Source organism: Passer domesticus, chromosome 4 (assembly GCF_036417665.1).
Source record: "Passer domesticus isolate bPasDom1 chromosome 4, bPasDom1.hap1, whole genome shotgun sequence".
Lineage (NCBI taxonomy): Eukaryota > Metazoa > Chordata > Aves > Passeriformes > Passeridae > Passer > Passer domesticus.
Genome location: NC_087477.1, coordinates 29614505 through 29641868, shown reverse-complemented (window position 1 = coordinate 29641868; position 27364 = coordinate 29614505). Strand labels below are relative to the sequence as shown.

Here is a 27364-nt window from a genome sequence, read left to right as displayed (position 1 = left end):
TCAATCCAAAAGATACATTAATCAATTAAATGGTATTAATGGTATATTAATGGTATTGGGAGTTGCTAAGATGTTCTACTTACGAAGCTCTTGGATGGTGACTATCCTGATTTCCACGCAAAAGCCAGCTCCCTATCACACATACAGGTGAGTTTTTTGGTGCAAAGTAGCACAAATACTTGCTGTGACAGGAAACTCAAAGCAAAGAAAGGAAAAAGCTCCCTCAACAGCTCTTGATGTCTACATGGTATTTGTAGACACATCTGTAGACAAATACCACAGAATTATTTGGTCACTGTCATGAAAATTTTCTAATTTGAACTGCAACACCAGGAGGAGAATTGTTTAATACAAACACCATGGATGTATCTACCTGTTCATCCTTCCAATGAGATGGATATGGAGCTTCTAGGAGCCATGTCATGGGTTTTGAAGAAGAATATCTCACTGGAAAGAGTGAAGAAGTCCTGCTCAGGAAAACACTTGCACAACATGACCCAAGCCTGGGCTACTTGAGTATTGAGTGAATAATGAATCAAAAGCAACAGGTCAAGGCACAGTGAGAAACATGTGGAAGGAAATACAAACAAAAAGCCTGTAAAAGAAATCAATGCCACAAACAGAGGAGAAATTACCAATGGTTCTCCTAGTGCCACTGGTTTTTTGCTCACCTTACAAAAACTCATGAGCAGTATTTTGCCCAGGAAGGCAGAGTTCAGCAGTGAGTTTAAAAAAAGTCAAGTCGAGGGTCAGGAAATAGCTCCTCAAAATATAATCTGTTAGATGCAGCACAGAAAGTGCTTTTAGAGACATAAAAAAGAGTTATGAAGCAGACTCTTTACAACATGTTGGGAAAGAACTTTTGTTTAGTGAGACTGCACCAAGTACTTCTTTTCCTCCTTGTTCTGTGCACTGGCACTTAAGCTGCAATGAAAAACAATCCCATGCACCTTTAAATATTTCATTGTTTGAATCAAAATGGCTCTATTATGCCTAAAATGGACAGAGGTTGGTTTTTACCAGGAGATACTGCAGCAAATCTTTTGGAAATCTTTTATCAGTGTTCCGCTTTGCAACATCCCCGCTGTAAATTTTACCATGAGGAATTCATTACATAATTGGATGTGGCTCTACCCAATTTATTTTTGCTTCCTGAGAATCCAAACATAATTCATGATTCATGTATAAATTATATCAGGAGCAAGTGATCTGAGTGCAAACTGCATATTGCATTAAAGAAGACTGAGCTGCTAACTTCAGGGTGTAATATTTTCATTTAAAATGTAGAACAAGTATGGGAAAGACTTTTGAGCTTCCCTCAATATGTCAGAGAGTGAAACACAGCAAGCCCAGAGGGTGAAGCCTCTGTCAGGCCAAGACAATGGAAAATAAAAATGTACATTAGTAAGCATGCAATTTAAATGCAAACTTCAGTTATACCAATCCAGAAAACATTAATCAAGACAAGCAGCCAGCAGGAGCTGGCACTGCAGAGAGTTATACACTGGGGTGTTGACGAAGATATTCTCTAATTTCTTTTTCCCTCTCTCTCAGCAGGTGAGTGTATTACCCAAGATAGCAAGAATAACAGGAGTTTCTGAATGCTAAACTCTTATGAAAAGGTTTTACACCTTTAAATCTCACTAGAAATTATGCTTCCCATTTTCAAAAAAGCAGGATGAAGCTTCCGACTTTGCTTTTCTCTCTACCTTGGTTTTTTTTTTCCAGAAGGGCAAAACTGAGCTAGCTGGAAAAGATCCACGTGTTTTGACATTTAATCAAAACTCCAAGAAGATAAAGCATTACGCAAGAACAAAATTCCCCTCAGGAAACCTACGTTATTTCGGAGACTGTGAAAACAAGTCAAAGCTATCTTGGAAACAGTTTTTCCATCAGTTGGTCCACTATAGTCCTTCTGAAAGGGTTGAAATGGTCCATTTTCTCCTCTAGTCCATTTTCCCTTGATAGAAAACCTCTTTGCTCATCTACCAGTGGAAGTCACATGGCGGGAAAGCACCCAGAGGAGGCAGTCAGGAAGGGAGCTCAGCCGGCTGTGGAAAAGTCATGCAGCAATTGGGAAGGACCACCCAGCTCAGGATGAGTGAGACAAACTTGCAGATTTTAACAGTGTTAGACTCTTCAGCATGATCTGCACTAGAACAGGTCTTCCTTTTTTGATTTTTCCCATTCTCCACTGAAAAATGTTGATATTTTCTGCAGCAGCCAAATCCTCTTTCCTTTCTACCTTTCCACTGCTGGAAAGCATGCTCAGCTTACATGCCTTACAGCAACCCCAACATGACAGGGCTGGAGCTGTGGTTGAAATGTGCATCTCCCACCAGAAATATCACAGCCCATCACCAGGGAGCACCTCCCTTTCTGGGGACAGAAAATTCTCCCATTGGAACACAGGGCCTACAGGCTCCTTGGGATGGCACAGCATCCTCAGGCATGGCTGAAATGGACTCAGACTAGAAAAAGAAAGAGAAGCCAGAAGAAGATTGTAATGACTGCATATTTGCTGAAGCACTGAAAAACACCTAAGAGGGCTTTAAAAGAGGCAAGCAATAATCAGCAACACTTTTACTCAAACTGAACCTTCATTTTTTCACAGAGCTGTCATCACTTATACCTGGGACCAAGGAGATTTGAAGAGAAGGAAACTACGGATGGGAGATGAGAAGAGAGGCAACAGAGACCCAAATACCGAAGCTGATGGAAAACAAGAGACTGGGAATACAGGCAAGTCTCACTACAGGGAAACCCACAGAGGATACAAAGAATTAATGCTCTATCCACCTGCAGATGATGAAAAATAGCTTTAAGTATTTTAGGAATTCACTCCTAGGCCTTCTTTGAGGGCCTGATTCAGCATCCACTGCACTTGATTTAGCCATGTAAGTGCAAAACCACACACTAGAAAAGAAGTTACTTATGGCTTCCATAAGACTGAAAGAAAGCACCACACTTCTTTTGCCTACAGGAAGTTCAACCTAGCCTTCCTGGAGAAACCCACCTGCAAAAATACTGACCAATCTTTCCAGCAGAAAAACAGACATTTTATGCACTTACAATCCTGGCTTATTCAGCTCCCAGCATTCAGCACTAAAATACACCAAGGTTTTGACAGTCAGAAATCCACCTAATGCTATTAGGCATCTCTTCACAGCAAATTATTTCCAACATGGATGTGAAAAGATCTTTGTCATGTTGTTCTCTAGACTCATCTGGAGCAGAACTGAGCTTCCAGAGTCATTAAAATGCTAAAATGCCACCACAGCTAGCAGGGACATAACTTACTGTTATTTTCAAGTCAATACAGAAGTGCTTTGAGAAAGCAGCTGGAGGCTACTGAAATACCAAAGTCCAGTAATGGGAAAAAAACATCCACAGAATCATGGCCATGGGCTGACTATGAGGTCCTCTGCTTGCTGCAAACCAAATCAGAAATGTGCTGCAATAAAGGAGAAGAATGGAGCTCATCTCGTGTTCCACAGTGACTTTTGGAAAGCAAGGGCTGTTGCTCTGAGCCACGCCTGCCTACATCACGAGTGGAAAATTATCCACACTTACACACACACGCACACATAAGAAATATTCCAGTTTCTTATTAACAAACAGCGGGAATAATTTCTATTCTAAATTAGACCTTTGTAAATCAATGTAGAATTACAGAGGCCTGCTAGGAACACCAGTGAACAGCTTGACTTACAGTGTTTCAAATAAACCAAATCATGACACTCAGATCATATGAAAGCAATTTTTCTGTGGAAAATTGGTTTTGCAATTCTCAAGCTCTGCTGTAATAAAACTCCCTATAGTGTATTTGTGTGTCCACTGATTCCAGGGACTGATTTGTGCTATATGTTTGCAATTATTTGGTAAGGATATACCAATGACATAACTCTTATGACTACACAGGCTAAGCTCACCTCTTAAAGAACAATGCTTGGAAGTAGGTTTTTTTTTTCATATTAATCCTCCACGCACTTTAAGTAATTTATGGTTACTTAAAGTTTTACAATTCTAAAAATCCTTTGTAGACTAAACCAGATGTTAATCTTAATTTCTAAAAAGCGTTCTTGAACCCAACAGAGAGATAGCACCATTGATTAATAACCAAATTTTCTGTCATGTCGTCTTTGAAGGATAGTTAAGGAAAACTCCCTTGTGAAATTTACTTTTGAAACATTACTGATGTCTGGATTTCTTTGATTTTCCCCGCTCTCCTTTCACTGCTTTCACTCCATAAAAGCTTCTTTGCATCCTTCAGAAATTGTCTTATTAAAAATAAAAAATTTTTAAAAATAAAAACTCAGTTCCTAAATAAGTATGGCCCTTTGACTAAAATTACAATTAACAAGCTATGGGACTGAAATCTGTCCCCAAGGCAGATGCACAAACCCAGCAAAGTAAACTGGAATAGCTACTGTTGACCTCAAAAGCACCAGAGTTTGGCCCACTGCAAACTTTACAAGAATTATTTAAGAAGTAAGTCACATCCAGAAATCAAGCAAGCTATACAAGGTTTACTCTTGCTATATCTTTTAGGTAATATGAGAACCAACATTAGCTATCATTAGATTGGGAATTTTTATGGCCTCAATAGTATTACCTAATATAAAGCAAAACACGTGATGGCCAGCTATTAATGATAGAGCGTTAAATATTTAGACAGCCTTGCTGGCTTGTAATATAAGCCAAAATTAGTGCCTCACAGCATTCCACTCCAGGATATTATTTTAAAGGTGGCTATAAGCAGCAGCAACCTCTGCAGCTGGGACACAGGCAAGTATTCTGTTTGGTGGAAGACCTAGGAGTGTTGGCCACTGACAAACAAATTTACGTTCTGGAATCTGACACCCTCTCTCAAGTCACTTAACTGTTTACCCTCCTCTTTGTCATCTTCCCTAAATCCTGGCAGACACAAAGCACCTGCCAGGAGGTCATGCTGAAATCAGCAGGCAGGTAGCATGGAAGAGCTGCTCTGGTCTATGGTGGCTCCAACCACACAATGGAGCTGGCACCTTCCTCGGCTTGCTTGGTGCTTGTCAGCCAAACGGGAAAATGCAGTCTGATTAGAGGCTGCTTTTTCAGCGAGTGCCAAAATAAAACTTTCGCCTTCCAGAGGGACACAGATTATTTATTAGCAATTATTTCTCTCGAAAACCCTCTTTTCCAGGAAATCGTCTTTTCTCTCTTCACTTCAGAAAGTTTACACACAGCTTTCCAGGATGTCACTAAAGTGCGAGCAAACTATTTACATTCCTGCCATATGTCTATTGATACCCCGCAGCTGTCTATCTAATTTACAATTAGATACCAAACTCCTGCTTGCATAACCATTTGCATGCTTCCCCATTACATGTTTTTAACACAGCTAAGCAGATGTCATTTTTTATTTTTTAAATCTAGCTTACTTTTTCTTACCTTAAATTTGTTCATGTCTACACATTTCCCCCAGTAAAAGAGGAGACTGATTAAAAAATAAGCATTCAATGCTCTGGGTATTGGCAGGTCCTAAGAGAGACAGCACTACCTCTAGCATTGTAGGTTTTTAAGATAACAGCTGTACGAAGTCACCATCAAGCTGGTCTCATGCAGACAATTGTCCTGCCCTGAATGGGAGACTGGACCAGTAACTCCACAGATCCAATCCCATGAGTTCTCCTGTAACTCCCAGATCCTGCCCTACTGGTACAGGGAAGGAAACAGCACACCCTGCGTCTTTCTGAACTAAGAGGTAAGAGCCAAGCCACGCACTGAGAAACACAGCCCACCTCCATAAGAGACGTGTGCTTTCAGAGCTCTACAGACACTATAGGAATTAAATTATTCTGTGTGCATCCATATGCCTGCTTTTAAATTCAAGCATGTGTTGTGACTGGCTTCATGAGCTGAGGAACTGAATGAAACAGCAGCACTCCTTGGAGCCAGGCTGCAGCACCAGGCAAGAAGTAACCCACCCCAGGGGAACAGAGCCTGCACTTCCACTGCCTCCACGGTATTCCTTGGGTGTACATTCAGTATTCAACCTCCAAATGCACCCCAAAAACACCTCTTGCAGCTCAAAGGGAAGATACAACTGAGACAATATGTAAGCTCCATGTGCAGGCTGAAAACTGGAGCACAGAAAAACCTTTTGGGAAACCATGGATGAGCACTGGTCTCGTGTGTCTGTGTGTGCATGGCTCCTATAAAGGATAAGCAAGTTTGGTATGCTCACTCATTTGGTATCCCCCAGCATCCCTTCATAATTGTCATGCAAAGGAGGATGCAACCTCAGCAAGGCCTGGGGAAAACCTCAGCATATTTGTCTCTGCAATGAAAGGCTGACAGGTATTTTTCTAGGGCTCCTGGGGGAAGCAGGGAAAAAATTAATTTCCTAATCCAAATAAAAGACTTGGAGATTTTAATTCTTTGTTCCATACCTGAACTAGTATTAAAATTATATACACATATCAGAAAAAAGCTAATCAAGTTTCCTTTTCTGGTGAAACAGCATTCTAGACAGAAAGTTATTTTAGATTAATTAAAATAAGTTACATTTGATGAAAAGAAAAAGTCTAACTTTCCTGTTTTCCTATTAAAACTGAGTAAGAGTCACAACTCTAAATGCAAGACATTGAACACAAAAAATATTATCAATTCTGTAAATATCAAGAAGACATCCTGACATCTTCCAAATTATTTTTGTCTTACTTCTGCTCAAAAGAAAATCCCATTAAAATTAACGAGCTTTAACAAGCAATTTTGTTTTGAAGAAACAGCTTTTTCTAAGAGCAAATTGTTTCAATGGATTTTTTTTTCCTGTTTTGATCACTAACTAATTATTCGAAGACACTGGAGTTCTCTGATCCTGGACATATGACATGGATTATAGTGAAACCAGCTGGAGATTAAATTTCTAACTCACATATGGAGCTCATGACCCTCTTTATGAATCATCACACCGTTTGTTTAATATTTAATGTAACTCTTAGTTACTCTGAAGAAAACGTTGAACAACAGGGGCCCATAAAATTAAAATCACACAGCAAAATCACAGCTACTTGCAAGCCCTCTCTCTTCTTTGGGACTTCATCACAAATCTGTCTGATCTAGGTTCATTAAGTTTATTTTTTCACTCCCAAGATGGTAAGATATGATGGAACACTAAAATTTCATATAAATATCTTTGATTATAGCTTTCAAGCCTCAAGACATCCAGTCTTGCCTTTCATACAAACCTAGGCATGGTAATATCTTGAGATTAAAAAGAAATATTTCTGAGCATGCTAATCTATCGAAATCTTAGGAAGAGCGGGAAATTAAAAATGTGCAGTTCTAGATATAATTTTACTATCTTAAATGCAGAGACCATGCACACTGGAAAAGCAACTGTCTCAATCATGGTGATCTCTATTTCCTTGGCTCCTTAACTTACCAACATGAACAATAAATTCAGAAAACTATCAGCAGGATCTCAGAGAATGCAAATCTGTCATCAGGAACATTTTATCTACCTATTTTGGCAAAGCTAAAAGAAATACACTTTTCCTAAATATATCTGCACAGCTTCCAGAAATTGCCACGGCGATAAGTGCTATTAAATGGGTTGTGTGAGAAGTTTAAAGCTTGACTACCACCTGTTCACCTGAGCAAGGTCAGCAAAGCCAAGCCAAAACCCAGCTCCCCACCTATTAACCTGAATCTCTCTGTTGCCCAAAGACCTGTTTCCACTCAATATGAAGACACCTCTTGCCTTCAGCTTTCAGACCAAAGCCCACATTCACATCCAGTGAACAAAATCTCTCTCCAGCCACGTTATTTTCTGGCATCAAGCATCCCTCTGCCTTCCCTTGTTCCATCAGTGCTCCCACTCTGACTTACCCCCATCATAGCAAAAAATTACACACATTCTCACACCTAGATGCCTGTTGGATTGATACAGCATGAATCAAGTCATATAAGACTCATGTGGTTCTCTGCTAATAACTTAGCATCAGTAGGCACGATCTTTTAAAAGCTGCTTTTAATGCAATGCCTGGTTGAGTGGATTCGGCATCTGGAGTTCTGCTTTTCCTCAGAAGCGGTGCTCCAGGCAAGTCTCAGGGCCCGGGCTGCGCTGATTGCCTCGTGCCAGAGCGTGTTAGGTGTGCAGCTGGGAGATGCTGCTGATTGTGCCAGCTGCAAAGGCTGCTGCTGCTCCGTAGCTGCTGCTGCCCTGCCCGTGCAGAGCCAGCGGCAGGGGATGGGTGAGCTCTCCTCATCCTCTCCAGGGCTGGTCACTGCAGCCCATGCCAAAGGCTGCTGATGCTGCCCTTAAGGGAAGGCTTTCCCACAGTTGTTTCTGCAGATCTCATGAGCTTCTTCCCTCCCACCCAAGACGACATCCACCTGGGCAAAATGGTTTTTCGCATGCAAAGAACTGCCAGTGTAGAGCAGAGCACTGTGCACCTCCAAATCTGCATGTGCTGCAAGTGGTTTATTCATTTTCCAATTGAAAAGCAGGCAGCTGCAGCCCTGACTTCTGCACAGCCTCCGTGCCTCAGCACTGAGCATCCACGCAGCATCTGCCTGGCTGCTCAGTTACTGTCTCTGCAAGCTTGAACCCATCTGCAGGGGTAGACGTGGAAACAGAAATCCCAGGCTGCCCAAGGAGGGCAGCAGCAACATTCTTCCACTGAGAACACCAGGCACCCACTCAATGTAAAAAACAGGTAACTAAAAGAGATTTTTCTGCCATGAAAGCACCTGTTGTGCTGTGCTCTGCTGAATTATGTATGTAAGCACAGACCTCCCAAGCCCAGCAACACTGTCCTTGCCATCTCTTGTGGCTCTGCAGTTTGCATAACTATTCCAGCAGCACCTTCTTGTATGCTCCCCAGCAGAATTAATTAATGTTTGCACAGTACTTTGAAGATGAAAGTACTAAGTGACTGCTAAATATCAGGCCAGATTCTCAGCTGGTTTAAAAAATAGCATTTGCAGTGCAGCATCTGGGCCAACAACCACCCTGGCTCATTAGAGAGACTCTGTAGCAAATGTGGAGGAAAAAAAAGAATTAAAAAAAAAAGAAAGCAAAAAAAAGAATATATGCAGAAACACAGCACTGAAGTAATAACCTTCATGCCTTTCACAGAATCCCTTTTTCTGCAGAAGAGTACAAATCTGCAGAGCCACGACACTGTTCTCCTTCAAACCTCCTTAAAACTCACCTCTGCTGAGATGCCTACAAATCATTCAGCACTGATTAGCCAGCTGATGTACTGTGACTTCTGCACATTACGCTTACCATAACCATCCTGCTCTTAATGTTGGCCCACCCCATCTGTTTACTCAACCTGCTGCTTCTTTCCTATTGCTGCCTTGAGCATCTGCAGGTTTTTCTTTCTTTTATTTGGCGTCAGCCCTAGCCCAGGGATACACTGACAAAACGTCTTTCCAGTCTTTTGCAGGCTCCATGTAATAAGGACATGCAAAAGTCATTCTCAAAGGATTAGCCTCAACATGTTTAGACCCACTTACTCAGTGTGTTCCTGTATAAAATGGTAGATAATGGAAAGCAGCAACCCATTATATTTAAGTAGCATACACAAGTTATACATAAGCAGCTGTGTGCTTTTACAAAAGCATTGTATTGCTGCAGTTCAAAGGCTAAACTTCCTGCTTATGCTATGTTTATTTCTTTTTTTTTTTAAGAGCAGAAATTCCTCTTAAAATTGTAGATATGTGGTCCAAGCAAAATGAGGAAAAGAGGCACCTGCAGACTGCACTCATCTGATGTCAGGACACCATGGCTGATGGGAGAAGCACTTCCATCAGCTGGACACCTGCAGGATGGAGCACTAGCAATGAGTAATCTCTGAGGATGAGGTACACAGTGAGTCATCTCATCGATCACAAAGGGACCGATACTGCGTGACTTGGACCTGGTCAAACCTCTCATCATACCCACGTGATCTAGGGGCCAAATCAGGCTCACTTCAAAAAACACAGCTCCACTCATTTCAGTGGGAAGCCATGCACACAAAGGGTGTAGGTGCTCCTTCAGTGGCCTCAGAAGACCTTATATTTTTGACTTGTTCATTAAATCAGTCACATGCACCATTCACAGAGATACAAGAGAAGAGCTCTCAAGCTTTTTCCCACATGCAACAGCAAGACTCACTCAAATGCCTAAAAGAGCACTTAACTTTTAGATATTTAAATTAAAATGTTACACCAAAAATAAGCTTCCATGCTATGAGATTCCAGCAAGTGCTACAAATCCCAAGGACACTACCTTTGTAAGAATGTAGGTTTTTCTAAAAAAAAGGTAAAACCAAAGAGAAAACTGGGGCCAGCAGCCTCAAGCTTTTCTTCTTTTCCCTTGGTGCAGTAGTACTGATCAAAAGGTGAGAGGAGAGGATGCCCCTACCCACCCAAAACCAGGGAGGCTGCCCACATACACACTTTGCCAGTAGCAGAGACACCAAGATGAATCTATGTGAGTTAACTTCCAAGCCTTGTGCCCTGGGCAAAGCTGGATATTATTCCATCTGGTTGCAGATCTTTCTTTCCCGAGTCTGCTTCATGCTTCTGCTGTCTAAATGAAGCCTCTCTCCATTGAGAAACATTCCTTCTTGCCTCTTCAGCATGACTTAGGCTGAGGCTCTGCATTCATAGCCCTAATCTCCAGAGAGCTGGGATGATATTTTCAAAAGCACTTAGTGTTGACCTACCTCTGCTCCAAATCAGTCTGATCACATTAGGTTAACTATATTTAAGTTTGGCCATGTATATTTTGTAATAATAAACTTACCCCAAAGAAATGCTGCTGCTTTAATACAAGATTATGAAACCTGCAACTATATTTATGCATCTCAATAAGGAATCTGATTTTCCAGTTTCAGGTCTGTAGAATTATTTTGCACTGGCAGAACAGAGGTCAATGCAATTATGTCCCCTCTAAATTGAGTGCTAAAGAAGTACTGCACTGGAGACCTTAAGGCTCAAAACTCCAAAACTAATGTTTAAAATTTATAAAGATTTCAAGTCAGCCAGAATGCACTTTTTTTTTTTTTTTTTTTGTATACATGAGAGGCTCTGAACACTGAAGATCTAAATACCATTACAGGACTTTATCTTTCACCTCCTCATTTTTTTTTTTTTTTTTTTTTTTTTCCCCAAAAGAATTGCCAGGCAGTGAGTGTTTCTAAATGGTACAAGAAGTGACTGTCAGCTGTCACCAGCTTTCTTCCAACACACAAACAGTGGAGAGCCATTTCTCAACTTAGTCCATATGGCACCTTCAGAAAGACCAGAGTAATAGTTGAGGAGTTTTGGCCATGAAGCTTATACAGTGCAGGACTAAATGTACTCTTACAGATGAGATGGTTTTGAGGGTTTTTTTAATTAGTATGTTGAACTATCTTCTGCTGCATTTTCTCTTTTGATATATATATTTTTTAACCGAATCCATAATTGGTCTATCTAAATGATTGACAGCAAAGGTGAAGGAACAGTCTGTTAGTCTTGACTGCAAGAGTAATGAATAGAGAAACTGACATGTTAAATTTCTTCACCTCCAACTGGAATTATAAATTATAGACTTCTTTTACATTATCATAATACCAAGTTCATCTTAAAAATAGAATGATTCCTTGGGGGTGTATTTATAGTGAAAAAATACATATCTAATGCTGTACTTAGCATATCGTCATATTTTAATAAAATTGGATTGATTGTTCCAATTTTGTTCTTATTTTTGGAAATTAAAAAGCAGAATCAGATCATCTTACATTTTTTTACAAGATCCATCGTTTTGCTCCTGCAGGACATTCTAAAATTTTCAAAAGCTCTCTTTAATTTAACATATCCTTCTGCTCTCCCTACAGCTACTTGGCACATTGCATCTTCCTAGTTTGGCCAAGAGCCACTTTATCTGAGTCTGTACAAACTTTGCAGGGAGTGGAACTGAGATCTGAAGAAGTCTGTGGAAATAAAGTTTCTACCCCATAAAACCCCCTTAATTCAGCCTTCATTCCTAAGCAAACAACTTGTGCGAAACAAATCATTGTGTCCAAATGAATCAGTTTGTGTGAAAGCAAACACAGCCCATCAATAAAAGCAAAGCAATAAACCACAGGGAAATGTCTCCAAGCCAGACACAGCACATGTAGACTCTCTAGTGTACTTTGCATGAGAGGGAGGGGAGAGAGCTCTTTAAACTTCTGTCTAAATTACACTTAAGTTCAAATCATGCTGGTACAAAATCTCAATGCCCAGCTCCTAATGCTTTAACTGCCTGAGGAATGCAGAGATGATCTGCATTGTGGGATGTCAAGAGGAAGGGCTTTCTGGGGAGGGGGGAGATCCAGTCACTCAGGCCCCAAGTCCTGTCCTCCACCCCACAGGAGGCCCAGGCAATAAAACTCTTGATCTGCCCCAGATTCTTCTGCTCTGTGGCAGAACTAAAGTCACATCAGAGCAGGGGCAGAGGGAGACACCTTGGCCACAGTTCTTTCTGTTCACCTGAGTTTTCTATACCTTTATTTAAGTTTTCTATACATTCAATAGTATACAACCCTGTTGGTAATGCTGCTTCCTACTGGCATTTCTTCCTTCCACAGGAAAAAATCAGCCTCAAGTCATCTGCATGATGAATTCCCCTTCAGCTCTCATAAGTGCTGCCTGCCTTCAATTATATTGGTGTGCCTTGAACTTATAAAATATTTGCAATTTGCAGAACAGTTTTGACATGGAGAGAGAGGAAGGGACAGTGAAGAACAATATGCTTCAAATAAAATTTGGCACCATTCAGGACTTCTTCCACCTCAGAAAAAAATCCTCTAAGACACAAATAAATGTATCTTATTAAGTTAGCAGGATATCTTCTCCTAATAGTGCAATTAGCTTTCATAGGAGATAGGCCCATGTACTGTCTTGAGAATAGACTCTCAGGCACATATAACCATGTAATATCAGGCACACTTCTCTCAAATTAAGGGAAGCATTTGTCATTTCCAGTGCTGACACTGAAAAAGCAGTGTCTTAAATGCTGTATTAGCACAGACTCCCAAGGGACCTCCTCAGCAGTGCCTTTCAAGGAGCAAAGCCCAGCACTGACTCCTGCAATTCCCTTTTTGTTGCATGAAGGAGAAGCACTGCTGGGGAGCATCCGTTGCACAGGAGGAGGCAGCAAGACCCACAACACTGCAAAGAGCTTGTTAACAAGCCATGGCTAAGACATCTGAAAGACTTTGAGACTTTACCTCTTGCAACCCTGTCAGGAGCCTCACAGCAATCATATCCCATCCTGAACTCCCACAGACATCCAGAGCTCATCCCCTTGCTCTGTTGCTGTGCTCAGTACAACATGCACGGACATACCTGTGCATCACCTTCCACTCTGTACATTAGGCTAAAGTAACTTTGTTTTACTTAAATTACTGCAGGCTTGGTAAATTGTAGACCTTATCCATCAACAGGATAGCCTTCATTAGTCTGTTCCCCATCATTTAACATGACTATGAGCCATCTTCAAACAGATTACACTGACTATTGTATTAATATCCTCTATCCAGCAAGTGGGGAAGAAAAACTACTATTTTGGTAACTGTTCCATGTTTGCCACCAGATACATGATGGAAATGTGTCCAGGAAATGCTCACTTGCCCAGTATCACCCATGGGTAAGTGCAGACACTCTTCAGTTGCCAAGAAGCCACCAGAAAAAACTGCAACGAAATCAAAGCCACCCCATAGACTTTAAAAAAAAACCCAAACAAATACTGCCACACCATATCCAAGCATGCAGTGAGCACGCTTACAATTAGTATGAAGCTGTTTTGTTGGCATCAGCACAGGCTCAAAATGCCTGTTCCTTCCCACTCCACAAATGCTACACAGTGACGAAATCTGTTCTTATAGCTGGATGGCAGCAGTTGTATTTCCCATTGGCCATTTCTGTAACCCAAAGAGAAGCAGCATTTCCAGAGGATGATTTGCATCGCAGATGGACAAAATCACTTTCTGAGGGTGTGCATGTTTGTCAACCAACCAGGACAAGGCTCTCCACGCAGTTATCCTGGCAGAGATGCATCCTCACCCAGCTGGAATCCATCAGTGGTTCCCCTGGGCTAGGCTCCAGGTGGGGGACAGGAGGACAGCAGTAACAGCACTCAAAGCTGCTTTCCAGCTTCTCTTCAGCCTACACTGTTTAATAACTGGAACATCTAATAATTGTTATTAATTGCACTTAACGGCAAACTGTAAAATAAATTTACAGTTATTTAACTGTAAATTAAATAAATTTACACAGATAAACAGATAAACTCTTGCACACCTGCAGCTTAGCCCCTGCTCTTCACTTGGTTTCAGCTTTACCATGCAAAGTCTGATACATCTGTTACAGATGTACTACAACCAAGCTTTGCAAAATCCGTCAGCCTTGGTAACAAAACCAGCCCAAGAGATGTAAGCAGCAACCTGAGAAGATACTCCCCAGGAATTAGATTTTGTAAACAAACATTTCAGCTAATTGCTTTCTTGTTCTCAGTGCAATGAAGGCCCCATTTAACTAAAGCATTTGTCTACAGAGCTTAGTTTCTTCCATCTAATGAACGTTGATCTTGTCTTAGCTTTGGCTGGTATATCATCAGAATCAACATGAAATGCTAATGGAGAGAGATGCTTAATATCATTTCAAGTGTTTAAGTTACAACTGCAGCTATTAAGGCAAATCCATTTTACCTGCTCCTCCTCAGGCTCCCCAGTGAGACAGATTTAAAAGTTTCCACGGGGAGAAGTGATTCATAATGGCTACACAGATGAGAGAAAAAGCCTTTCACCATTAATTACAGCCAGCATTTTCCAAACCCAAGCTGGTCATTTCACCGGCACAACACATAATTAGCAAGGCTCATTTTATTTCGTTGCCTTCACAAATTAGTTCACTTTTTAAAAAGCAAGGTGGCTGCCTCCAGCAGCAGGGATAACCATGCCGACCAGACAGAAAAATAAGGCTTTGTCATCCACTTGTAGTCCATGGCAGAAAAATCCCATTGGTCCTCTGGTTTTCACTCCCCTTACTGATTCAATGCAGGAATCAGTGCTGCTCCCTGTGGCATCCCAAACATGAGACTTTGAGGTGCACCCATTTAAGACAATCACGGCCAGTCCTGTAAATGTAGTTCTTGGCAGTGAGAGAAGCTTCCTCTATTTCAACCTTCCAACTGCTCAAAGTGCAGGACCTGCAACAGCCAGAGCAGTGAGGAGAAGGATGCTTCCTGCTCCTCCACCTGTAAAGGAATGGCACTGGGTCCAGCCCCAGTGGCATCCAAGGCATCTTGACAGAGTGCTTTGGAGACGTCACAGCAATAGAAGCAGGGGATGATGATGTGTAAGAGATGCTGGACTCACTTGCCCACAGAGAGAACATTCTCCGACACCACCTGCATTTTAAAGCAGGACCATTTCTTTGCATGACTCAGGCTGCCCCTCAACCTCTTTGAGGAGCAACTTCTCCACAGCAGAGGGTTCTGGAGGATGCACCTGCCAAGATCCGAGTTTTGAACAAGGCACCCAAAATAGTGGATGGAGCCCCTGGTGCCCGCTAGACAGAGCACACTGCTGGAAGCTATTGTTGAAAATACTACAGTTATCCTCATGCAGATTTTAAAAGGCCACTATTTATGCATGTAAATTCTGAAGGGCATTAGCAGCATCACTGACACATGATGACAGCCAGCCCAGCTTTGGGAAGGGAATAAGCAGCAACAACTGCCTGAATAATTGATGTGCTTTTACTCTGCCCCATGGCCCAGTTATTACATTGCTCACTCTCTTCAACTGCCTGTGGTTTCTAAATTAATTAGAAATCTTAATGTCATGGCCAGCCAGTTAAAAAAAAAAAAAAAAGAAAAGACACAGAGAACAAAAGAAGAGAGCACTTCTCATGCCCTTGAGCCTTGGGATTTTTTCTTTTGGTCTGGCCATGCAGGAAGCAAAAGCACAGTCTCAATTTCTGCAGCTTTGGACCCCGCTCACTGATGCAAACAGCAGCACAGCATTAAGTCCACTCCATCTGCAAAAAGCCCCTGCTGCATGGGGGTAAATATCCCCATCAAGGTCACTGCCTCCCTAAGATGGGGCAAAGCCTTTCCTAGGGGCTGATCACGCACAGAGCAGCTCCTGTGTCTTCTGCAATGAAATACATCTGATACATCCCTAGCCCAGCCATTGCAACCAAGTGCCACGCAGCACCAAATAGAAACACACCGCTGCAGTCTGCAGGAATAAAAGAGCTCATGGCTGTTCTGTTCACACAGCTGACAGAGCTAAATGACTCTGTGGGATCCTGTTCAAGGGATGAAAAAAAATTTGTGTGTGACTACCTGACCTTACAAAAGAGGAGATCAAATATAACAGTGTGAATGGCCATTTTTCTGCTGCATATGTGCCCTTACCTACTTATAGTGTTGCTTATGTGAAACTCTAAAACAACACCTGTAGCTTCAAGAAACTCAGTGGGAATAATTCCCATATTTCAGCCACATTGCAATAGCATGGGTAGTTGTGTTTCAAGGCCTCAGAAAGCACATAGCCATGATGAATGTGGGCATGTTTTTAATCTCCTCCTTGCAAAAAAGAAATACTGCTTTCTTCAAAAATCTCTTTTTCAACTGTCCCACAAGCATAAATAAACATGAATTATTGAACTTGTAGAGATAATTTTAGACTAATATTTCACCTTCTTTTAAAAGAGCAGTGAAATACCAGTGAGACTCAACAGTATGGCAGTCTTCCTCTTTGCCAACACATTGAGGAATACTATAATCTGCACCACCTTTCCATTATTCCCCTTGGAAGACTCATTATTTTTAAGCAATCCAATTTTTCAACCTTTCTTTTTGACATGGATAAACAGACTTATACTCAGAGCATTGAACTGTCTGACTCCCAGCAAAGTTATCCTACATCTCCTATAAATGTCAAGCACCCAAATAGGACAGTCCCACAGAAGAGAAATCAGCTGGTGATGGTGACAGAAAGCATTACAGAGGTTTAAATGACACTACAAATCCAAATAGAAGTATCCAACAAAATTAATCTCATTTGTTAGCATGTGGAAGGTAGCTCTAAACAATCTGACCTTAAATACAAGACAATGTGGTTCTCCAAATGCACTTTGACCAAGCATTTATTTGCTCTAAGAGCTTCTTCTTCTGTCTGCTCTTTTTCATCTGCTGTCATAATTCTGCACTAAATTGATGCATGCAGAGACCAGCACAAGAAAAACACAAAAGGTTCCACACAAGTTGCAAATTTAGACCCTTGAAGTGTTTTTCAACATGCTTCTTGAGATGACACTTCCATTTGTAGGGTGGAAAGATGGACTTTCAGAAAATGGTAACGCTGATACATGGAGAAAGCAGAAGTGTTCCACCTTATGATCTTTCTATGTTTGTCATCTTGGCTTCATACTGCCTCTGAAATGCACGTGCTAATTATCAGCAGTATGGCACTGCAGATGTAGTGAACACAAGATGTCACTCACATGCATTTTTCAAACCCAAGTAATGAAATGAAGTGTCTCATTTCATAGAGTGTAAAAACACGTCACGTGTTCATACAGAAAGTTTCCTGATCCCAGCAACATCTGTGTCCCTCTCTTCATATCCATGTTTTTAAGTCTCACTAGCCTTGCTTTGCTATACTCAGATTTACAGACCTTCACATTATATATTCATTTTGTTCTTCACACTGATACCTACCGACACATATTCTTACTTTAAAGGCATTATATTCATTACTACAAAACCTTACTGAAAGGTTCAGCTCATGTAGATTCCTCAGCTTAAGCCCAGTAAGAATCATGCCCGACACAGACTTTAAGGCAGAGTGCTGGTCCCTCCTCTGGATCACCACAGAGCTGAAGGAATGTACCAGCTGAACCAGGAGCACCACTCTTCAACATAACCATGCCTGGCTTGTCCAAGTTTTCCTCCAAGGAGGAAAGAGTGCAAAACCATTCAAGGCCCTGTAGGGGTGCTTACCTCTCAGCCTTGGAAAGAAGATAGAAGAAAATACAGGAGATGGCAGCAGCACGGAGCAACTCAGCTCTGCTCACTGCTTTTTGGAGCCTACTCTTTCAAGATGCAGCCCCTGGCAAAGTGTCTCATTAAAGTTTGATGAACAGCATTTTGTTTAACACCAGCAACTGAGCCACAGCCCTGACGAGCTGCGTTGCACCAACAAAATGTCACGACCCAGGAGGATCGAGAAGCTCGATTGCAAGAGGCAGGCTTGCAGGCAGCAGAGGAGCTCACAGCCTCTGGAGCAGGGTGCACCACCCCACAAGCTACTCGGTCACTGAAACCTGAGGAGGCTGCTGTAACTATCATCATCACTGAGCCTCCTCTGACACTTGCCCAGCAGGCTGCAAGGCTCCATCAGGCAGTCCTGCAAACACAGCCAAGTCTGCAGCCCTTTTCCCATTGGCACATATAAGCCTCAATATCTTTCCCCCCCTTTTACCCTTTTCACTTCTGTATGTACTGAAAATATTCACAGTAAGCTCTTCCCTACCATTTGCTTCAGCATTTTCATGCTCTGCTGCTTTTGTTCCCCCGTTCCCTTTACGTAAAGGAATATTCTCATGAAACAACTGTGCCTGCATAACTGAAAATACACAAAACCCATATGCAGACACAGTGCTGGAGGCTCATGCAACGTGATCAGGTCTAAATAGCAAACAAATGAGGCTCAACTGTATGGTCCAATAACTACCTTTTCTTGTTCTTCAGGTTCGAGAAATCCACACGTTATTTTTTGCAGAGTACTGAATTCAACATTTCTGGAAACAAAGAGAAAAAGAAAACAATTAAAAAACACTTATACTGGCCTCTGAGGACATATCAGGCACTCATGAACTTTCTGCTATGCATTTACCAGAGCAATGAACAACTGATTTTTGAAAAGTAAGAATTTTTAATGTCTATGAAGTAGATCACTGCATCGGAAAACAGTAGTAACATATACAAAACAATGGTTAGAGAAAAAATCAGTGGGCGATACCATTGCCAATAATTAAAAAAACTTAGAGATTCAAGTAGATATCAAACACACTTGCAGGTATGTGAGTATCTCTTCCCACAACAGGCTCCAATGTGATCTGGAGAAACTATTGTTAAACTAAACAATTTATCAGAGGTTTTTAGAGGGAAAAAATTCTGCACCAGAATAAAAACCATGTAGTTTCAAAAGAAGTTAAAATACATTATGATTGCAAGGACAGTAATTCCTTTTCCTTAGCAGCTACAACTTAAAATTTCTCTGTCCCTTTACATCTTCAGTATTTTCTTCTAATTACAGTGTTAGATGCTAAATATAACATTAATTGACAAAACAATGAAATGGATGGATCCAGGTCAGCCTCCTGCAAGTGTTGGTTTTATTAGGATTAATTACACATGAAAAATTGCTCCTCACAGTTGGGATTGCTACAAATGAAACTTCAGTGAGAATCAGTCTTGTCAGAGTCAAGCTGGATGGCACAGGACCCCAGGACCTTATCCCAAACCAGTGAAACAATTAGAAAATATAATTAAAAACCCATGCAAGGGAAACAGCAATGAGTCCTGCCTGAATTTTGCTTCCAACATCAACTACAAACCCAGCTCATTTTCTGCAACCTGTAGGGGAGAACGCAGGTCAGGTTATTTGAAAGTGTATTGAAACGAAAAAAAACCTTTAAAGGCTGATTAAAAAAGGATCCAGTGTTAAACTGGGGCCAATTGTTCCAGTCACAGCAGTGAGTCCCCAGGCCTTTCCCAACCCAGCAGAGCTTTCACTCTGCTGCCATGGTTCCACACCCTGGACCACCCTACACCTTCAAAAATTTCAGACCAAAACAAATGGTCCTGAGGCTCCAGTTTCACATCTGAGCTAATCCAGAATGGTCTTGCTTTAATTTTCAATGACAGAAAAAGAAAGTTGCACCACAGATCTAAGCACTCCTCAGCAGATCCTCCCCTGAGAGCATGAGAAGAACGAGGCCGAGGCATTGGTCCCTAACGCATAATTCATCTTATTTATGTACTGAAGGAGCAATTGCTTGCATTCAGTAACCTTGGAAGTCAGACAAGTAAATTAAAACTTAAAACAAGGCTTGAGAGTCCAGCATGCATGCTGCTTTTTGAGTGATTTCTCTATAATACGCAAGTAGGGATGGTCTCGAAGAAAGAGAGACCTATTCCAGCTTGACTGTCAGTAAAATTGCCTCTGTAAGCAATAAACAGGCTTTGGATCATGTAAGAAATTTACAGGCAAACTCGGGGTAAGGCCAGTTATTATTCCTCAACGTACAAATGAAAAAGTCTCTAGTTGTACAGACTATACCCATTTTCAGCCTTGGATTTTGACCAAATATATACAGTTTCAGTAGTGTAGAGCAGACCAGGCAGCACCTCATAAGGACATCCATATACTTCATTTCCAGAAAAAAAGGCAATTTGTTTAGACTACTCTACTTGTGCTTTATAGCAAAACCTTTACCTGGTTCCAAGAGGCTTTTGGAGAATAATTCTCATTTGATGCCAGCAGTACAGAGCAGACAAATTTGCCTGGTTTGAATAAGTTAATGTTTGTTACCCCATTGCCTTGCAATGGCTTTTAAAATAAAATTAAAACAAGATCTTTGTTTCATTTATGATACCCCACATTTCACTTCTGCTTGAAGCATAAAGGACTAGAGATAGCACAACATACTGTGGTTTATGGCTCTTCTGTGTCATTTTAGCATTCAGCACATGCTCTCCTCCCAGCTCACCTTTATTTTATCATAATGTGAGTGTACTGACTGGCAAATTTTTCTTGCCTTCCCTTCCCAAATGCCAAATGTGTAACCTTGAGCTGGCCTCTGCCACATGCATATTTCTATGCAGATTTCAAATGCAGACTGAGGAATTCTTGTTTGTATTAAAATAGGGAGGGAACCATACAGGGATTCCTGCAAGAGCAAAGATCTTGCAAAATACTTGTTAGAGAGCTGACGCTCACTGGCAGTGGTGCACTGCAGGAGCTACAGGGATTTGGCATTAGCCCTAAACCAGAGAATAAACACACTAAAGAAAGAGGCATTGCTTTACCTCTGACTCCTACTAATACCCAGAGCAATGGAGCTCCTGCCCTTTATGCAAGGAAACCTTGTTTTGATCCTCTTTTACTGCTCTCCACATCACTTGACTAACCTACCTGCCCTCAAACCTACAGTGCTTCTCACAAAGCATTTGCTGCTGCTTCCCCAGTTCTCCCCTGATCACACTCTGCCTGGACAATTTGGAAAGTGGTCTCTCTCAGGCTGCTAAGGAGAGGGGAAATCACCTCTCTCCCTTGCTTCATCCCCTATTACCCTGGATCTCTACCTGCCAAGTTTACTGCTAAATGAATAATGAGATACTGCAACATAGCCCACTTTTACTAACTTGATGCTGTTGTTGATGTGGCTAAATATTTCTAAACCCTCTGCTATGGTGAATAATGCATCCACCCAAAGAGGACAAGGGCACATTGCTCTGCATCACAAGGTGCCACAAGAAGGGTAATTAATCTGCAAACTGGCATGCTGCTGCACCTCCATCCCAAACCAGAAGCTGCTAATAAGGAAAGCAACGATAAACATTTTATTTTGGCAACAACAAAAGCTAGGAGGAGAATCCATCAAGATGGGAAGGCTTACTCTCAAGGATCTGTCTTCACTGCAAAAAGCCAAGCAGCCCAATTTCTGTTGTAAAAGCTCCCAACAGAGGAACCCACAAAAAAGAACATGATGTTTTAGGCAATCAGTAGGAGGCTTCTGAAAAAGCCTTGTTTGCTAAAATGTACCAATCACCTCATTTCTGGCTCTACAGAAGCAGAGGAATGAGCACCCAGGGTCAGCGTCATGCTTTTGGGGATGAAAACCCGCATGGAGCAGCACTGCCTTGCTCCCGGGCATCAGCATCTCTGCATCAGCCCAAGGAAACCCAATCAGCAACTTTCACCCACGGTGACTTAATTAACAGGCACCCTACAGATTTCTCCAAATCCTCCACACTGACGCCCTCCATTACCAAGCTCTTTTGATGAAAGTGATTAAAGCTAACAATTATAATTTCTTTTAGACATGCCCGTAGAGGCTTTGGCGAGGCTCAGACTTCACTGTTCACAGAATACAGTGCAAAGAAATCTCTCTCCTGAAGAGCTCATCCTCCACAAAGACAAGGCAATCAAGGAATAGCAGAAAGAAAGGCAAGGAGACAAAAAATTTTTGCTCAAGGTCAAAAAGCAGGCCCCTGACAGAGGTAGAACAAAACCCACCTCCTCTGGAGTACTCATGAGGCTATGCTGACTCTCCAACACTAAGCTGATCAACTAATACTCTTCATTTATCAAATGTCAAGAGCAGGTGAAGTAGTTCACTGTTACTTGCTGTTCTGGTTTTGATCATGTCGTTTTGTGGTGGCTCCCCAAGCAAAGCTAACCACGACAGTGAAAGGGTTACCTCCCCTTCACGTTCCAAAGAAATGCTTCCGATACTTTTTCATGCAGATTACTGACAAATCAATCCCCCTCAAATTTTTTATTCTTCCATCAATGCTCTCAACAAAGAGTGATTGCTCAAGCACCCTTCTCAACCTTGCACTTCCAATTTTTTTAAAGAATGGTCAATCTCAATATGCATAATTATAATTGCAAATGGATCGTTTCATCTTGCACTCTTCTGTTTTAATGGGATTATATACCGTCAAATCTCTACAGTAACATTTAAAGTAAAAATGTCCTACGTCATTCATGTGTGGTTTAGATATTTAGAACATTAATATGCAACGTGTGATATTACAAAAGGTTAGATTTCTAACTACCTGGCTCAGTTATGACACCATAAATCTGATGTAATCTTCACTGATTACTAGAAAAATCTTTCCAATGCAGTATAACTGTAATTTGATAGAACTTCTTGACATACAATTAATCAGCAAGAGAGTGGTTCTGTTGTGCTTTGTACAGGGACAGAACAAAGCACAAGTGTGCAAAGTGAGTGAAGCTTTTAGTCTTTGCAAACAACTTCAGCGTATAAAATATTAAAAGCAATGCTAAACTAATCTCTGGCAAGAAGTGCAGGCAATTCACTACAACTGGTATTACAAATGCCTTTGGTTTACCATTTAAAAAACATTAGAGTCTACCATTATGGTTGTGTATCATAGTGCTGTACATTAACCTCTGTAATTTTCCAACATGGTATACTGCAGTAACACAAATTAGGCTATCTGGCAAAAAAAAGCTTAAAAAGACGCAATATTTAAAGAGAGCAGACAGGAAAGCTCCTTGCTCCTTCCTGCCAAAGACAGCAGGAGAAAGTCCAGTCCTCTTTTCCTCAAAGCAAATGGTAAAATCCCATTAATTTCCCCTGGAACCGACAGATCCGCAGCATCTGGGAAAGGATTCAGTCTAAATACATTGCAGACATAACAGATGAATGATTTGGGGGAAAGGGGTCGCCTGCTCTCATTTTAACACTTCTGTGTAACAGGAACAGAGCAGGTCATTTCTGTAAGCTTGAAAATGCTTTGTGAGCTTTCAGTAGGATTTTCCCTTCAGCATTTTTTGCCTTCTGTCTCCATTTTCTTCTTGTTCATACACTTAACAGCTTTAAAATCTGTCGCGTGTACAAGATGTTTAAAGCCTACACTTGGTTTTTACTGTTGTAGGACCCACATGGATGAAATATTGTTCTCCTACAATTAATAGGAAAACATTTACATGTCATGTATTTTGGAACAATTATGTCTTCTCCACTAAAGAAACAAACTGGAAGCTAAATTTTCACTTTCACATAATATGGAAGTTTTCATAGCAAGATATCTATTTCAGGTACTGAAAAATAATCATAATAAACTGTTCCTCATGTTTGCAAATTATTCTGATTTCCATTATGAAATTCATCCACTCAGAAAAACATCTAATAACTAAACCAGAAATATTTCATTTGGTTTTGTTACCATTTTCAAAGATTCTTTTTTTTTTCTTTGTGGGATAACATACTTCTAAAAATATGAAAAAAAAAAAGGAGAAGAAGAAAGAGAACACAGCCCAACATCAAGACAGCAACACTCACCCAGGGCGTGTTGTAGTCCTGCTTCTTCTGCAGGACGCAGAACACACACAAACCTTGCTGCTTCCCCTTCGAGGCCATTGACTTGCTGCTCTCCATCCTATAGAACTACCTGGCTCCTTTCCCTCACTCTCCAATTCTAAAGTATCTGAAGCTCCATCCAAACCCAAATGCTTCTGTTAAATATATTGAGTTTGAGGAGAGAAAGGTCAGCTTCATTTTGTCTCAGCTGGCTCTAGCTCCCAGCTGTCAAGACCAATGGGTGCTGGGGTTAAGTGAGAATTTTTGAGCCTGTCTTTGAAGCTGAGAGTAGCCATTATTTCAAGCTGGTATCCCAGAGATATTTTTTCCAAGAAATATACTGGTTCCAAGTGGTTTTTGAAACAAGCAACCAGGCAGCTCTGTGAAACTCAGGACTTGGTATTGCAAGATCCAGATAGCTCCCTGCAACAGCAAGGCATTTAATGAGAGAGGAGAGGGGAGCCTGGAGCCCTGCCAAATCTAATCCTGGTTATACGTGCCACAGCTGGATTTCTTCAAGTAGGGGCTATTACACTGGCACACCGCTGACCAAAATCTGCTGTTTCGTGTAAATTCTCTGCAAAGACCTTAGGAGATAAAACTGATTAATCCTAATTAAAATGAAAATCAAGGAAATGACACAGTCTGTTGAATCTACTTGATGAATCAAAAGCTTCCCTCATTTCTATGTTAATTGTCTTTTTACAAATGTGCAGCCCTCTCATACGCACAGAATAATGTTTTCATATTTTTCTTCACTTGGAACATTGCGGGACAGATGTTACAAAGCAACCAGAGAGCCCTTCTGCATTATCAGGCCCCTGCAGAAGTGCCTAGCTGGGTGCTGACTCCTTTCTCAGACTTCTCACGGCTTTAATTAAAAAAAAAACCAAAACACAGCCTGCAGCAGCCCAGACACGGAAGGTAGGAAAGGACCAGCACCAGGCAGGACACAGCACCTTCCAGGATGCTGAAAGGTGTGCGAGACGCCCCATTAGCACTGAGCAGGGAATGTACCATGAGCTAAATTCAACCAACACAAACACACAAAATCCCTGTTCTCCATTTGCATGAGTCCAATAACAGTTCCATGAAATGTCGCCACTGGAGTTTTTATCAAAAGCCTACTTTCACATAACACCGTATCACAGAGAGGACATTTGGGAAAGCAATCAACCTGCAAAGACATTCTTGAAGTGCAGAAATGCAGAACAGACCCTTTCAAGGACAGTTCAACTTAGGATGGCAGCGATTTAAAGAGGAATGAACCGGCACACTGCTAACCCCAGCCAATTAAGAGGTGGAATGCATAGAAAGGTCTCTATAGATATGTATGTAACACACTAAAGAGATCCACATTCCTTTTCATGCAAAATCACATCTTGCCTAAACTTGTGGGGGGCAAAACTAACCTAAGTGGTAAAGGCACACTGGACAAAATCCAGAATCTGCTGCATTACTTGCTTAGACACCATTTATTGTGGTTACATTTTATTATACAGTAGTAAAAAATTACAAGGCAACATCCTGTGTTATTTCCCGCTGGGATAAATGATACAGATGTACTATTAAACCTCAAAACCAGCACCAGTCTGCCAGGCTACATTCCATTTGTGTCTTTATAATGTGTCAATAGGCTGACATTTATGCCTGCTGATGGTAAAGCGAATCATGTTATAGACATTTAAATATGCCATAAAATGCCTAGCACTGCACAAACTTATAACTCTTCCAATCTTTACCAAAACAACACACACAAATCAAAAATCTCACCAGACACCAGCATCTAAACTTAGGACATATTGGTTTCCTTTTTTTCCATGCTAAATTGATTTTTGTATTGCTGTCAACCCCAGCTGACACTGGGAAGGCACTCATGAAGGTCTGCCACAATTTGCAGCCCAAGGGCACCTAAACCATGGAAATGCACCAGAAAAGGATGGTCCTATAGAGATTTCACTGCAGGTCACATACTTTATGTCAATTAAAATATTATCTAAGCATGGTCAGTGGTGCTGAGGGTTTGAGGGACATCAATTAAATTTCCAATTTAAAATAAGCTCTCTCTTCTTAGCCACCACCAGGTCCTTTGAAAAAGCCAGCCTGATGAGAAATCAAGACAAAAAACTCATAGATTGGCTATTAAATGTCCTGCTTGTGAGAAGTGTCAAGATAAAAACATGTACACTAGTATGCAATGGATATTTTAGGCCCATCATTTTCTTGCATTAATGCCATTCACCCAAGATTATTAACTTGAAATGAGGGCCTAAGATATGCAGGTGGCAAATCCAGACTGGAGAACAAAGAAATTCATCCTTGGGGCTAGATGGTCAAAATTTAAAAGCCCATTCATGGCCGAATTATAGGGGCTGTCTCAGCTAGAAGTAAATTGGAGTAACTGCAAGTGGTGAATGGGGATGCATAAACAGCAAAACACGATGAGTTTGGTCTAAAACCAAAGAAGCCCCAAGGCTGTGGATGAAGCTTTTTCTGCACACATCAAATTCCTCAGTAATATAAAAGATAAGCAGGCAAAAGCAAAAAAGGAGTTCAGAAATATGCAGCCTAGAAAGGCATGCTGGAAGGAGGGCTGCACGCTCCAGTTACTATCCCTCTAGCAACTGGCATGTGAGGCTATGAAAAAGCTGCAAACATACCAACTCCATAGTATTCTGCAAGGGATCACATCTTGAAATGATTGTAATTGGAATAAGGGGTACTGATGCTTCAGGGGCTTGTTTAAAAAAACATTCTTAAAAGAAAATTATCATAGAAAACAAGTCTGGGATATTTTGCCTCTGAGAACATTTAGAGCTTAATGCATCAGAAATGCAGCTGCATCAGATACTGCACTAGGATTGTCCATGATCAAGCTGCAGGCAGGAAAATGCCAGGCTGAGCCACTTCATTACAGTGCTTACTATCAAAATGAGACAGAAAGTGGCTGCTTCTCCACTCTGACAAGTTTTTAATTGCATCTGGAAATTACCTTCTACTTTAAATTTCATTTCGAAATTGTGTCTAATAGAGGCTGCTCAAGATGAGTTTGTCATACTTCTAAATAATTATTATTAATGTGACACCAACGTCTTTCCCTGGAATTTACAGCACCTCTAGTGTCATTGAAAAAAATGTCCTTATCATTAAACTTAGCACCAAATGTGACTAAAATGCAGAATTATTCTGACCTTTGTTAATTCCAAGTGGCTTAGCAGTC

At 41.1% G+C, this 27364-nt stretch overlaps 1 protein-coding gene across 26 annotated transcripts in view; it reads right to left on the bottom strand.

The window, feature by feature from the left end:
* ADGRL3 (adhesion G protein-coupled receptor L3) overlaps positions 1-27364 on the bottom strand; it is a 489498-nt gene that overhangs the window by 382148 nt on the left and 79986 nt on the right. For 25 of the 26 annotated variants that reach the window (XR_010360855.1, XR_010360854.1, XM_064416867.1 and 22 more), the window contains one exon: positions 18756-18822. The exons of the other annotated variant lie outside the window; for it this stretch is intronic. The gene's annotated coding sequence lies outside the window, so the exon portion shown is untranslated. The remainder of the gene's footprint in view (positions 1-18755; positions 18823-27364) is intronic. 26 annotated transcript variants of the gene reach the window in all.